This window comes from Macaca thibetana, chromosome 12, assembly GCF_024542745.1.
Source record: "Macaca thibetana thibetana isolate TM-01 chromosome 12, ASM2454274v1, whole genome shotgun sequence".
Classification (NCBI taxonomy): Eukaryota; Metazoa; Chordata; class Mammalia; order Primates; family Cercopithecidae; genus Macaca; species Macaca thibetana.
Window position 1 is genome coordinate 52,004,616 of NC_065589.1, and position 13,555 is coordinate 52,018,170.

Below are 13,555 nucleotides of genomic sequence, written 5' to 3' on the forward strand. Positions count from 1 at the left end.
CTTACACTGGAGGGTAAGTCCGTCCCCTTCTTAATCAATATGGAGGCTACCCACTCCACATTACCTTCTTTTCAAGGGCCTGTTTCCCTTGCCTCAATAATTGTTGTGGGTATTGACGGCCAGGCTTCTAAACCTCTTAAAACTCCCCAACTCTGGTGCCAATTTGGACAACATTCTTTTATGCACTCCTTTTTAGTTATCCCCACCTGCCCAGCTCCCTTATTAGGTCAAGACATTTTAACTAAATTATCTGCTTCCCTGACTATTCCTAGGCTACAGCCACACCTCATTGCTGCCTTTTCCCCCAGTTCAAAGCCTCCTTCGCATCCGCCTCTTGTATCTCGCCCCACCTTAACCCACAAGTATAGGATACCCCTCCTTGGCAACTGATCATGCACCCCTTACCATCTCATTAAACCCAATCACCCTTACCCCACCCCACTCAACGCCAGTATCCCACCCCGCAGCATGCTTTAAAAGGATTAAAGTGTTATCGCTCACTTGCTACAGCATGGCCTTTTAAAGCCTGTAAACTCCCCTTACAATTCCCCCATTTTACCTGTCCTAAAACCAGACAAGGCTTACTGATTAGTTCAAGATCTGCACCTTATCAACCAAATTGTTTTGCCTATCCACCCCGTGGTGCCAAAGCCATATCCTCTCCTATCCTCAATACCTCCCTCCACAACCCATTATTCTGTTCTGGATCTCAAACATACTTTCTTTACTATTCCTTTACACCCTTCATCCCAGCCTATCTTTTGCTTTCATTTAGACTGACCCCAGGCTCGGCAAATTACCTGGGCTCTGCTGCTGCAAGGCTTCACAGACAGCCCTCATTACTTCAGTCAAGCCGAAATTTCTTCCTCATTTGTTACCTATCTCGGCATAATTCTCATAAATACACACTTACTCTCCCTGCTGATCGTGTTCCGGCTAATCTCCCAAACCCCAATCCCTTCTACAAAACAACAACTCCTTTCCTTGCTAGGCATGGTTAGTGCGGTCAGAATTCTTACACAAGAGCCGGGACTGCGTCCCGTAGCCTTTCTGTTCAAACAACTTGACCTTACTGTTTTAGCCTTGCCCTCATGTCTGTGCGCAGTGGCTGCCACTGCTTTAATACTGTTAGAGGCCCTAAAAATCACAAACTATGCTCAACTCTCTACAGTTCTCATAACTTCCAAAATCTATTTTCTTCCCCCCAACCATCGCTCAGGACAATGCTTATGCTGACGAGTTAGCTAAAAAAGCAGCTAGCATTCCAAATTCTATCCCTCACGGCAGTTTTCCTCCTTCACATCGGCCACTCCCACCTACTCCCTGGCTGAAACTTCCACCTATCAATCTCTTCCCACACAAGGCAAATAGTTCTTAGACCAAGGAAATTATCTCTTTGCAGCCTCACAGGCCCATTCTATTCTGTCGTCATTTCATAACCTCTTCCATGCAGGTGACAAGCCGCTAGCCCGTCTCTTAGAACCTCTCATTTCATTTCCGTCATGGAAATCTATCCTCAAGGAGATCACTTCTCAGTGTTCCATCTGCTATTCTACTACCCCTCAGGGATTGTTCAGGCCCCCTCCCTTTCCTACACATCAAGCTCGAGGATTTGCCCCTACCCAGGACTGGCAAATGACTTTACTAGCATGCCCCGAGTCAGAAAACTAAAATATCTCTTAGTCTGGGTAGACACTTTCACTGGATGGGTAGGGGCATTTCCCTTAGGGTCTGAGAAGGCCACCACGGTCATTTCAGACATAATTCCTCGGTTTGGCCTTCCTAACTCTATACAGTCTAATAACGGACCAGCCTTTAATAGTCAAATCACCCAAGCAGTTTCTCAGGCGAGTTGAACAGTCCGATTTCCAGTGGGGTCCCGCACAGATGGGACACGGCTTAGGAGGAATCCTGGGCTGCGGGCATTCCTTGGCCCAGTGGCCAGATTTCCGGCACTTGTAGCAAGCTCCTGGGGGAGGACGTTCTGGAGGAATCCCTGGCAGCTGCGGTTCAGGCGTTTGGAGTTGCGTGCTGGAGACGTGGCTGGGGTTTGTCTCACAGTGGAGGCAAGGAATTGCAACTCAGAAATAAGTTGCTACTTGGCTGCCTCTCCTCTATTATTGTACACCTTGAAGGCGACATTCATTAAGTCGTGTTGTGGGGTTTGAGGGCCGGAATTTAATTTTGGGGGTTTATTTAATTATTGGGTAATAAAATAAAATGCATATGAAGAATAAGACGGCCTTCTGACCTTTCAGGGTCTAGGGCTGAAAAGCGTCTCAGGGTTGCTGCTAAACAGGCCATGAACTGGGCTGAGTTTTTCATATTTGATGAAAAAGAGCCTAAACGCTAACTGACTTGGGAGAGGTCAGATAAAGAAAAAGGAACATTAACCTTGACTAGGCCTTTAGCTCCAGCCACTTTTTTAAGAGGAAATTGCTGGGCAGGTGGGGGAGGGCTAGTCGAGCAACGAAACTGTAAGCCAGACTGGTGTGAGGAGGGGAGGTGATAAAAGGACTATAGGGTGGGGGAGCAGAGACTGAGGAAAAGTTGGGACCTAGCTCGGCCTGGCGAGGAGAGGAGAGGTCAGATGGGTCTGTAGAAGGGAAGATTAGAAAGACTCAGCGACGCTTGGGGTTGGGACTGAGGGGACAGGCGGGAGGAAAAGAAGGAAGATTTGGGACGAGTTGCATTGGGAACAGAGACTAGGGAGGGACCGATGTGTAAAAGAACGCCCGGACGTCAGGCACCTCAGACCGTCTGCCCATTTTACGACAAGATTGAGATCTTGTAGGATGGAAAAATCTGAAGTGCCGTTTTCTGGCTATTTGGAACTGCTGTCGAATTTGTATTGGGGTCAAGCGGCATCGTAGAAGAAAATAAGGCATTTAGGTTTTAGGTCAGGTGTGAGTTGAAGAGGTTTTAAGTTCTTGAGAACACAGGCTAAGGGAGAAGAAGGAGGAATGGAGGGTGGAAAGTTGCCCATAGTGAAGGAGGCAAGCCCAGAGAAAAGAGAGAGTAGAGATACGGAGAGAAGGAGTTCGGGGGTTCTTGCCCTCCAGAAAAGCAGGAAAGGGGTTGGGGAGCAGAAATAAGGTATTGAGGTGCAAAAATAAGAGATCGGGGTGCAAAACCAAGAGGGGGCACAAAACAAGAGGGGACGCAAAAATAAGAGGTTGGGGTTCTTGCCCCTCCCCCAGAAAAGCAGAGAAGGGGTAGAGACAGGGAGAGAAGGGGTCAGGGTGCTGGCCCCTCTCCCAGAAAAGCAGGACTTGCTGCTTGGGGTGAAGGACCAAGGCAGGTGTCCCTGCAGCGTGGTCAGACACCCCTGAAATGTGGGTGAGTAATCAGGCGTCTCTGCAATGATTAAACACCAAGGGAAGGCTTCCTTCCCCAGTCCGTGACCGGGGCCGGCGTTTTGGGTCCATAGATAAAACGTGTCTCCTTTGTCTCTACCACAAAATGAAAGGAATTGAAATTAAGAGAAGGGAGAGATTGAAGAGTGGTGCCAAGATTGAAAGGAGAAGGAGGTTGAGGGATAATGAGAGAGGTTGGAGAAGAGAGTAAAAAAGGGCTGCTTACCCAATTAAAAATTGGTGAGATGTTCCTTGGGCTGGTTGGTCTGAGGACTAGAGGTCATAGGTGGATCTTTCTCAGGGAACAAAGAGCAGGAGGACAGGGGATTGATCTCCCAAGGGAGGTCCGCGATCCGAGTCACGGCACCAAAATGTCATGCGCGTCTGTGTGAAGAGACCACCAAACAGGCTTTGTGTGAGCAACATGGCTGTTTATTTCACCTGGGTGCAGGTGGGCTGAGTCCAGAAAGAGAGTCAGCAAAGGGAGATAAGGGTGGGGCCGTTTTATAGGATTTGGGTAGGTAAAGGAAAATTACAGTCAAAGGGGGGTTGTTCTCTGGCGGGCAGGAGTGGGGGTCACAAGGTGCTCAGTGGGGGAGTTTTTGAGCCAGGATGAGCCAGGAAAAGGAATTTCACAAGATAATATCACAGCTTAAGGCAAGGACCGGCCATTTTCACTTCTTTTGTGGTGGAATGTCATCGGTTAAGGCGAGGCAGGGCATTTGCACTTCTTTTGTGATTCTTCAGTTATTTCAGGCCATCTGGGCGTATATATGCAAGTCACGGGGATGCGATGGCTTGGCTTGGGCTCAGAGGCCTAACACTCTTCATCCTTCATTTTGTCCCTTTTCTATCTTCAGGTGCCCAATTCATGTCCTTTTTGTTTTCTCGGTTTCTTCGTATGGCCCCTCTTTAAGAGTCTGTGCCTCTCTTCCCTGACATGTGTTCTTTACTCAAGGGAAAGCAATTGTTCTCAGGATCAGATTCTAGTTTGTCTCTGGCACTCTTCATAGAAGTTACTCTTTTCAAGCACAGGCAAGGGAAGCCAGATTCACACTCCCAACCTTGAAGCCATCATGTTTGTAAGAGCACAGGCTGTAGGAGGTAGTGGCCAAAACTCTCCGCTCCTGGTATAGTTTAGATGACGGAAGCGTAAACATCCCTGGGAGAGGCAATAGAGGAAATTGGAGAAAGTGGATCCTTCCTGCTTTTTGTTTATTTCAAAACAAGGAGATCTGTGGCCATACAAATAGAATTGGACTGGGCTAAAAGTTAACTCCTGTGTTGATCCTGGCATTGTTTAATATCATAATCTCTTTACAACCTGCTCCAGTCTTTGAGAGCCTGGAGGCTCTCATGTTCCAGGTCAGGAGTCAGAGCTGAGATTACAGAGACATGGAAGAACTCAGGAGAATTAATAAACTTTGATAATTTTTTGGTATTATAAATAAAAACATTTTACAATTAATTATAAGGTATATGGAAATTATTATATTAAATTTGACAACTGTGTAAATTTTAAAAAATCTATTTCTTTAGCTACATAACTTGAGTTTCCCAAGACCTCACCAGCCTATAGTGTATATAAATGGGTTCAACTCCCCATGTTCGCTGCAGCATTTTTCACAACAGTCAAGATATGGAAACAACCTAAGTGTCCCTTGATGAAGGACTGGATAGAGCAACAGCAACTGTGGTGTGTGTGTGAGTGTGTATTTATATATTATATATGTATGAAATATATATATATATTTTAGCCCCAATTAAGAATGAGGTCTTATTATTTGCCACAATGTGAATGAACCTAGAGAAGATTATCCTAAGTACTCAGACACAGAAAAATATTGCATGGTCTCACTTATATGTGGAATCCAACAATAAATAAGTACAAATATATGAAAATAGAGAACAAAATAACAGGGGAAGGAACTGGGGAGATGTAGGTCAGAGGATATAAAGTAGCAAATATGTAGGATGAAAAAGTCTAGAGCTCTAATGTATAGCATGGGAACTATAGGTCATACAATTGTGCTGCATTTGGGGTTCATGCTAAATAAGTAAATTTTAGCTGTTCTTGCCACAAAATAAAGGTAACTGTGTGAGATGAATACGTTCATTTGCTTCACTATAGTGTTCTTCTTACTATCTATATGTATCCCTTATTGGTGCCCTTAACATCATATTGTATACCTTAAATGTACATAATAAAATGTATTTTCACCTGCAATCCCAGCACTTTGGGAGGCCCAGGCAGGCAGATCACCTGAGGTCAGGAGTTTGAGGCCAGCCCAGCCAACATGGCGAAATCCTGTCTCTACTAAAAATACAAAAATTAGCTGGGCGTGGTGGTGTGTGCCTGTAATCCCAGCTACTTGGGAGGCTGAGGCAGGAGAATCCCTGAGGCAGAGGTTGCAGTGAGCCAAGATCGCACCACTGCACAGCCTGGGTGACAGGATGAAACTCCTCTCAAAGAAAAAATTTGTTTTTTGAAAAAAATATAGATTTGATATAGTTTGGATATATGTCCCTGTCAAATCTCATATTGAATTGTATAATAATCCCCGATGTTGGTGATGGGGCCTGGTGGGAGGTATTTGGGTCACAGGGGTGGGTCCCTCATGGTTTGGTGCTATCTTTGTAATAGTGAGTCATGATTTGTGAGATCTGGTTGTTTAAAAGTATGTGGCACCTCCCCCCACCCTCTTGCTCCTGCTTCTACTGTGACAGGCCTACTCCCCCTTCACCTTCTGCCATGACTGTAAGCTTCCTGAGGCTTCCCCAGAAGCAGATGCCAGCGCCATGCTTCCTGTACAGCCTGCAGAACTGTGAGCCAATTAAACCTCTTTTCTTGTAAATTACTCAGTCGCAGGTATTTATAGCCACTCAAGAATGGCCGAATACAATATTTTATGTATTTTTAAAAAGTACATTACCAAGATTTACCCCTCTGTAGGACCTTAGATTCCTGAAACATTTGCCCTTAAGTGTTTCTGAGAATCTACAGAGTGTCCAATCAGCTGTAAGACATTCCTCCTGCTGGGTCCTTTCCTGGGCGTGAAGACTGTTTCTGCTAGCCTTGCCTCATCATCTGCCAGGCACAGCTGGCTCCCCACTAGTCAGCATCCCTGCTTCTCCATCACACCATCCTCTCCTACTCAGCACCTGAGTCTCCTTCCTTGAAGGGCCACACTTATGCTATGATCTGTGACAAAGTAAGGGAAAACACCTGTCTTTATCTTAACCTGTCCCTTTTATGAGAAGGAGCTGCTTGTGCTAGAAAGTCATACAGCAGGTTAATGAAAAACACTTTTAGCTTTAATGTAGGAATCTGAGGGGCTGGGCCAGGGATAAATGGCTTAGAATCACCTATTCCTTTGTTATTCCTCTTTTGCTGATTATATGTGAACACAGTAAAAGCATTAGAGTAATACAGAGAAAGTGAACTAACAATTTGGAGCATTTAAATGTCTAACCATATATCTTTGTAATTTTTAAATAAATGCAATCATATTCTGTAAACTCATTTCAAATATAAAGATTTACTTTCTAATTTTTGAATGAGAATTCTGTTATTGGATGTACCATAACTTATTTGGCCAAATCCTTTTTAATGGACTTAATGTTGTTTATCATCACCTAATTATCATCTAAGCTCCTTGTACACAAACATCCTTGCACATACATCTATTATTCCTTAGGATAAATTCTTAGAAGATTTGGTGAATCAATGTTGAATAGACTTACAGTTTTGATAAATACAAAACAGAATGCTTTCCACAGAGTTTGTACTAGCATGGAGGACAGGTTGGAGGGTCTGAGGCCCTTTCATCAGCTGTGAATAAGGCTAACCATTTTCCCTTACCTTCACTAGACTGGATATTATCAATCTTTTTCATTTATGCTCATCTAAAAGCTTTAAAAATTATACTTCATATTTGAATTTAAATTTTTTAAAATTATAGTAAACATTCCATATTTGTTCATGCTTCTGTATTTTGCCTATATATTAAATACATATATGTATATATAGGCCATTTAAATTGTGGTGTTCAGTTTTTATTTGATTTATAAAGGCTATTTATATATAATACTAACATATATGTCAATATTTAATATATAAATCTCTTCCCTTAATTTTCTTGATGCAGATATGATCTCTTCAAGGAGGTCTCATTCCCTCTGAACAAATATTTAGATCATTCTCAATGACTTAATGGGAATGCCCATGTACGCCTATATTTCTGCTGGGATCCTTGCTGGGTTTGAAATGAAAATCATGGTGTTAGAAATTATAGATTGTGGTCTAATGGAAAGGTATTCTTGTTCAAAAGAAGCAGAGAATGAGATATATGGTAATAGCAGAAATAATATAGAAGAATGGCACATGTGTAGAGAAATGTATTAGTCTAAGCCTGGAATTTTGGAGGAGAGTCCTTAGATGAGATTTTCAAAAGTAAAAAACCTTGCACAATCTGTAAAGACCTGCCTGGCTCCTAGCCTCTCTAATTCTTGCTTGATCACAGCTAAGAGTCCTCAACATTTGCCTCTAGTAGTGGTTCTTAAAGTGACTGTACACTGGAATCACCTGGGGAACTTTAAAAACTACCAATCCCTGAGCACCACTTCAGAAGTTCTGAAGTACCACCGTCCCTCGGTGTCTTCTGGGGATTGGTTCCAGATGTACCTCCCCATACCTGTGTGGATACCAAAATTTGAAGATACTCAATTTCCTTACATAAGATGGTATAGTATTTGCATATAATCAGCACACATCCTCCTGTACACTTTAAATCATCTGTAAATTACTTACAATGCCTAATATAATATAAATGCTATATAAAAATTATACCATACTATTTTAACTTGTATTATTTTTATCATTTTATTACTGCTTTTTCCAAATATTTTTATCCATAGTGAGTTGAATCTGTGGATACAGAACCAGTAGATACAAAGGGCTGACTGTAATTGATTTGTGGTTGGGATTTTTTTACAGCTCCACAGGTGATTCTAACATGTAGCCAAGGTTGCAAGCCATGGACAGAGAGACTAAGCACCATGGCTTTGGGAATAATTTAAACGTAGAATAGAGAGCTACAGTGACCTCTAATTCAGAGCACTTTAATCTTGCTTGTTCTAGCTGGGTGTGGTGGCTCACGCCTGTAATTATAGCACTTTGGGAGGTGGAGGTGGGTGGATCACGAGGTCAGGAGATCGAGACCATCCTGGCCAACACGGTGAAACCCAGTCTCTACTAAAAATACAAAAAAATTAGCCAGGCGTGGTGGCAGGCACCTGTAGTCCCAGCTACTCGGGAAGCTGAGGCAGGAGAATCGCTTGAACTGGGAGGCGGAGGTTGCAGTGAGCTGAGATTGCAACACTGCACTCCAACCTGGGCAACACAGCAATATTCTGTCTCAAAAAAAAAAAAATCTTGCTTGTTCTCACTTCAGAGTACTAGAATGACAGAAGGCAGAGAAAGGAGAAGAAAAACTACTGGAAGAAACATTAATCTATATATCCAATAAACTCAACAAACTCCAATTAGGATAAATACAAATAAATCCATACCTAGACACATTGTAATCGAAATATTAAAAGTCAAAGATAGAGAAACTCTGGAAAATTGTATGAGAAAACAACTTAATCGCATGCAAGAGAATCCTGATAAGATAACCAGCTGACTTCCCATTATAAACAATGGAGGCCAGAGGCAAGGAATGACATATTTAAAGTGCTAAAAATAAAAAAATAAAAATTCCATCAAGAATCTTATATCCAGCATGCCTATCTTTCGAAAATAAAGGCAAAATAAAGATACTCCCAGATAAACAAGTGAATTCATTGCTAGCAGGCTTGCTTTGTGAGAAAGCTAATTAGGTAATTATAATATACAATATAATTGCATATTTCTTTTCCTTTCTTCTCCTAAAATGATTTAAAAATCAATTGTGTGAAACTTAGAAACAGAAACATAAAAATCCTCAATGAAATACCAGCAAATAAAATCCAGTGACATATAAGAAGGATTATACCCCATGACCAGGTGGGATTTACTTCAGGAATGATTGGGTTAACATTTGAAAATCAATTAATGTAATATACCATGTCAACAGGATGAAAGACAAAAATCAAACAAGTATCTCAATAGATGCATAAAAAGCATTTGATAAAATCAACATTCTTTAATTATAAAAGCACTCAACAAATTAGGAATAGAAGGGAATTTTTTCAATTTGATAAAAGGCGTCTAGAAAAACCCATAGCTCACTCATCATATTAAAATTAGGAAAGATACAAGGGTGTCCACACTTGCCTCTTACATATGATATTGTCCTGGAGGTTCTAGACATCTGGATTGCAAAGGAAGAAGGGAAACAACCTCTATTTGCAGATCATTTGTTCTTTTTTTTTTTTTTTGAGACGGAGTCTCGCTCTGTTGCCCAGGCTGGAGTGCAGTGGGGGGATCTCGGCTTACTGCAAACTCCGCCTTCCGATTCACACCATTCTCCTGCCTCAGCCTCCCAAGTAGCTGGGACTACAGGTGCCCGCCACCACACCCAGCTAATTTTTTGTATTTTTAGTAGAGATGGGGTTTCACCATGTTGGCCAGGATGGTCTCGATCTCCTGACCTTATGATCCACCCACCTCCACCCCACAAAGTGCTGGGATTACAGTCATGAGCCACCGTGCCTGGCCGATTATTTGATCTTAAATGTGAAAAATCTTACAGAATCTATTAAAAGAGGATGAGAATTAACAAAGAAGTTTAATAGGTACATCATTCCAGTAGTTCCTTGTCACAAACTGGGTATCCAACAATTCAATTCAATTCAATTCTGACACTAACTACCTAGAATTAGTGCAGACGCCACAAGTTAAGAGCTCAATCCCATAATACTACCTTCATTTTTAGATATCAACCCCAAATGGGGTCCTAGGGTACCCACATTTCTGCCAGCCAACTAAAAATTTGGAGGTTCCTATGACCAGTCTCCCCTCATGCTTGATAATTTGCTAGAACTAGTCACAAAATTCAGGAGTGCTGTACTTACAATTACAGTTTTATTATAAAAGATACAACTCAGGAACAGTCAAATGGAGGAGATGCATAGGACATCTCCTATGCATGGTATGTGAATGGGAGTATAGGACTTTCATGTCCTCTCCAGGAACAAAAGTCTCCTGGTACACCAATGCATTCTCAAATTCAGAAGCTCCCCAAACCTCATTTTTCAAGGTTTTACTGGGGCTTCATTTTGTAGGCATGATTGATTAAATCATTGGTCACATGACTGAATTAAATCTCTAGTGCCCCTCCCCTTCCCAGAGGTTGAAGCATGGGGCTGAAAGTCCTAACCCTCTAATCATGTCCTGACCAGCCCTTTCCTTGAAACTGAGTGTCCACCATGAGTTACCTTGTTAGCATAAACTCAGGTATAGTTAGGAATAATGAAAGAACTCCTATAACTAAGGAAATCCCAAGAACTTTTGAGCTCTGTACCAGGAACCAGGGGCAAAGACCAAACATATTTTTTATTATACTACAGGTAAGGAATTCATTAAAAAAAAACTACTAGAATTAATAGACAAGTTTAGTAGGGTTGCAGGATACAAGATCAATATACAAAAATCAGTTGTATTTTTATACACTAGCAATGAACAATCTGAAAATAAAATTAAGGAAACGATTTCATTACAATTTCATCAATAATGATAAAATACTTAGGTATAAGTTTAACAAAATTAAGTGTATGGCTTGTACACAGAAAACTACAAACTATTTTTGAAAGAAACTAAAGATCTAAATAAATGTAAAGACACATCACTTTCATGGATCAGAAGACTTATTGTTGTTAAAATGGCGAAACTCTCCAAATTTTCTACAGATTCAATGCAATTCTTATTAATATCCCAACTGGTTTTTTTGCCTACATTGACAAGCTAGTCCTAAAATTCAGAAATTCAAGAGACCCAGAATAGCCAAAGCAATCTTAAGAAGAGCAAAGTTGGGGTCAGGCATGGTGGCTCATGCCTGTAATCTCAGCACTTTGGGAGGCTGAGGCAGGTGGATCACCTGAGGTCAGGAGTTTGAGACCAACCTGACTAACGTGGTGAAACCCCGTCTCTACTGAATACAAAAATTAGCTGAGTGTGGTGGCACATGCCTGTAATCCCAGCTACTTGGGAGGCTTAGGCAGGAGAATCATTTGAACCCACGAGGTGGAGGGAGGTTGCAGTGAGCCAAGATTGTGCCATTGCACTCCAGCCTGGGCTACAAGAGCAAAAACTGTCCAAAAAAAAAAAAAAAAAAAGAACAAAATTGGAGGAGTCACACTTCTTGATTTCAAAACATACTACAAAGCTTCAGTAATAAAGACAGTGTGGCATAAGGATAGAAATATGGATCAGTGGAATAGAAGTGAGAGCCCAGAAATAAACCCTTACATGGTCAATTCATTTTTGACAGCATGCCAAGACAATTCAATGGAGGAAAGAACAGACTTTTTAACAAACATTATGGAAACAACTAGCTATCCATCCAAATACAAAATAAAGAAATTGGACTCCTAACTCACACCATATTAATAGCAAGGAATTACCTTGCCTTGATATTTTTGAAAATGCTATGTATGTTGGCAAAAGAAACAATTTGCACCTCAAACACATTTTGTGAATGAGCAATTTTTTTAGTTTTTGGCATCCCTGAGAAGTGCTAACATTATCCAATGTAAGTAACACTGGGCCAATTCTTTGGCTTTTTTTTTTTTTTGAGACTGAGTCTTACTCTGTCACCTAGGCTGGAGTGCAGTGGTGCAATCTTGGGTCACTGCAACCTCTGCCTCCCAGGTTCAAGCGATTCTCCTGCCTCAGCCTCCTGAGTAGCTGGGATTACAGGTGCACACTACCACACCGGGCTAATTTTTTTTTGTATTTTTAGTAGAGACAGGGTGTCACCATGTTGGTCAGGCTGGTCTTGAACTCCTGACCTTGTGATCTGCCTGCCTTGGCCTCCCAAAGTGCTGGGATTGCAGGTGTGAGCCACCGCACCTGGCAATTCTTTGACTTCTATAGGCTCTTCATCTTGTGTGTGAATAGAAGTAGGCACCCTAGATAATCTCTGTGATCTCCTCTTGTTCCAAATTGTTGCAACTAGCACCTTTGTATGCTGGTCATCATTCTGAGAAATGAGCCAACAGGAGAACTGGGGGGTGTTAGAATCACCTAAGGGAACATATTAGAAACAGATATACTAGGTCTCACATCCCCAAATTCTAGTTGGGTGGGTAGGCCTTAGAAATTGGCATTTTAGAGGAGCATGCCACACAGTCAAGAAACACTGTCAGACATCCTTGGAAACCAGCCACCCCTAGAAATCAGGGACCCTTTTTCTCTCTTGTGCCTAAAAAGGTAAGATAGACCTCCCCATTGGCGTCTATTATTTCCATGTCCAACCTGTCTTAGCTAAACCTCTTTCTTTTAATCTTTTAAAAAGTTAGTTAATATCTCCATCAATTTGCTTCTCTTTATATGCCAAATACATGGAGTGCATGGTTGGAATATTAAAAGATCCTGCTAATTCCACTTAAGCCATATGGGCATTACTGATCAAAGAATAGCTGCAATTTCAGTTTTCACCTTTGGGAGTCACAGGAGATCAGGGAGGTGATGTGATATGTCACCTAGGTTTACAAATCTGTTATATGATGCTGCAATTCTGTTCCTTCTGGATAGAAATTTGACTCTGAGGAAGCATGGCACTTTGGAAAGAGGTGTCATAAAAAGAGTTAAAAGGAAGTAAGGAGAGATACCAGTGATAGTATTTCCAATGGCTAAAATAGCTTTCAGGCCTTAGGCCAGGTAGCCTTGTCCATGGGTCAGAAAAAGGCCTGAGCCTTACCAGAAGTTACTTACCTTAAAATGAAGTTGTTTCATCTGAGCATTCCTGAAATTTGAAGAGAAGGGGTTCAAGTTCTTATTGTCCTACTCTTATACCCTTAACCATAACTCACATGTTTACTATGCCCAAGGCACTGTTCTAAGAGCGTTAGCTACACAAAGATGAGAAAACTGAGACAGGAAGGCTACCCAGATTATGAAGAGTACAAAGCTGGAAGGCACTGGATCAGAATGTGAATAGGCAACAAGGCACAGAGTCCAGGAAATTTAAACACTAAGCTTCTCAGTCTTGTTCATC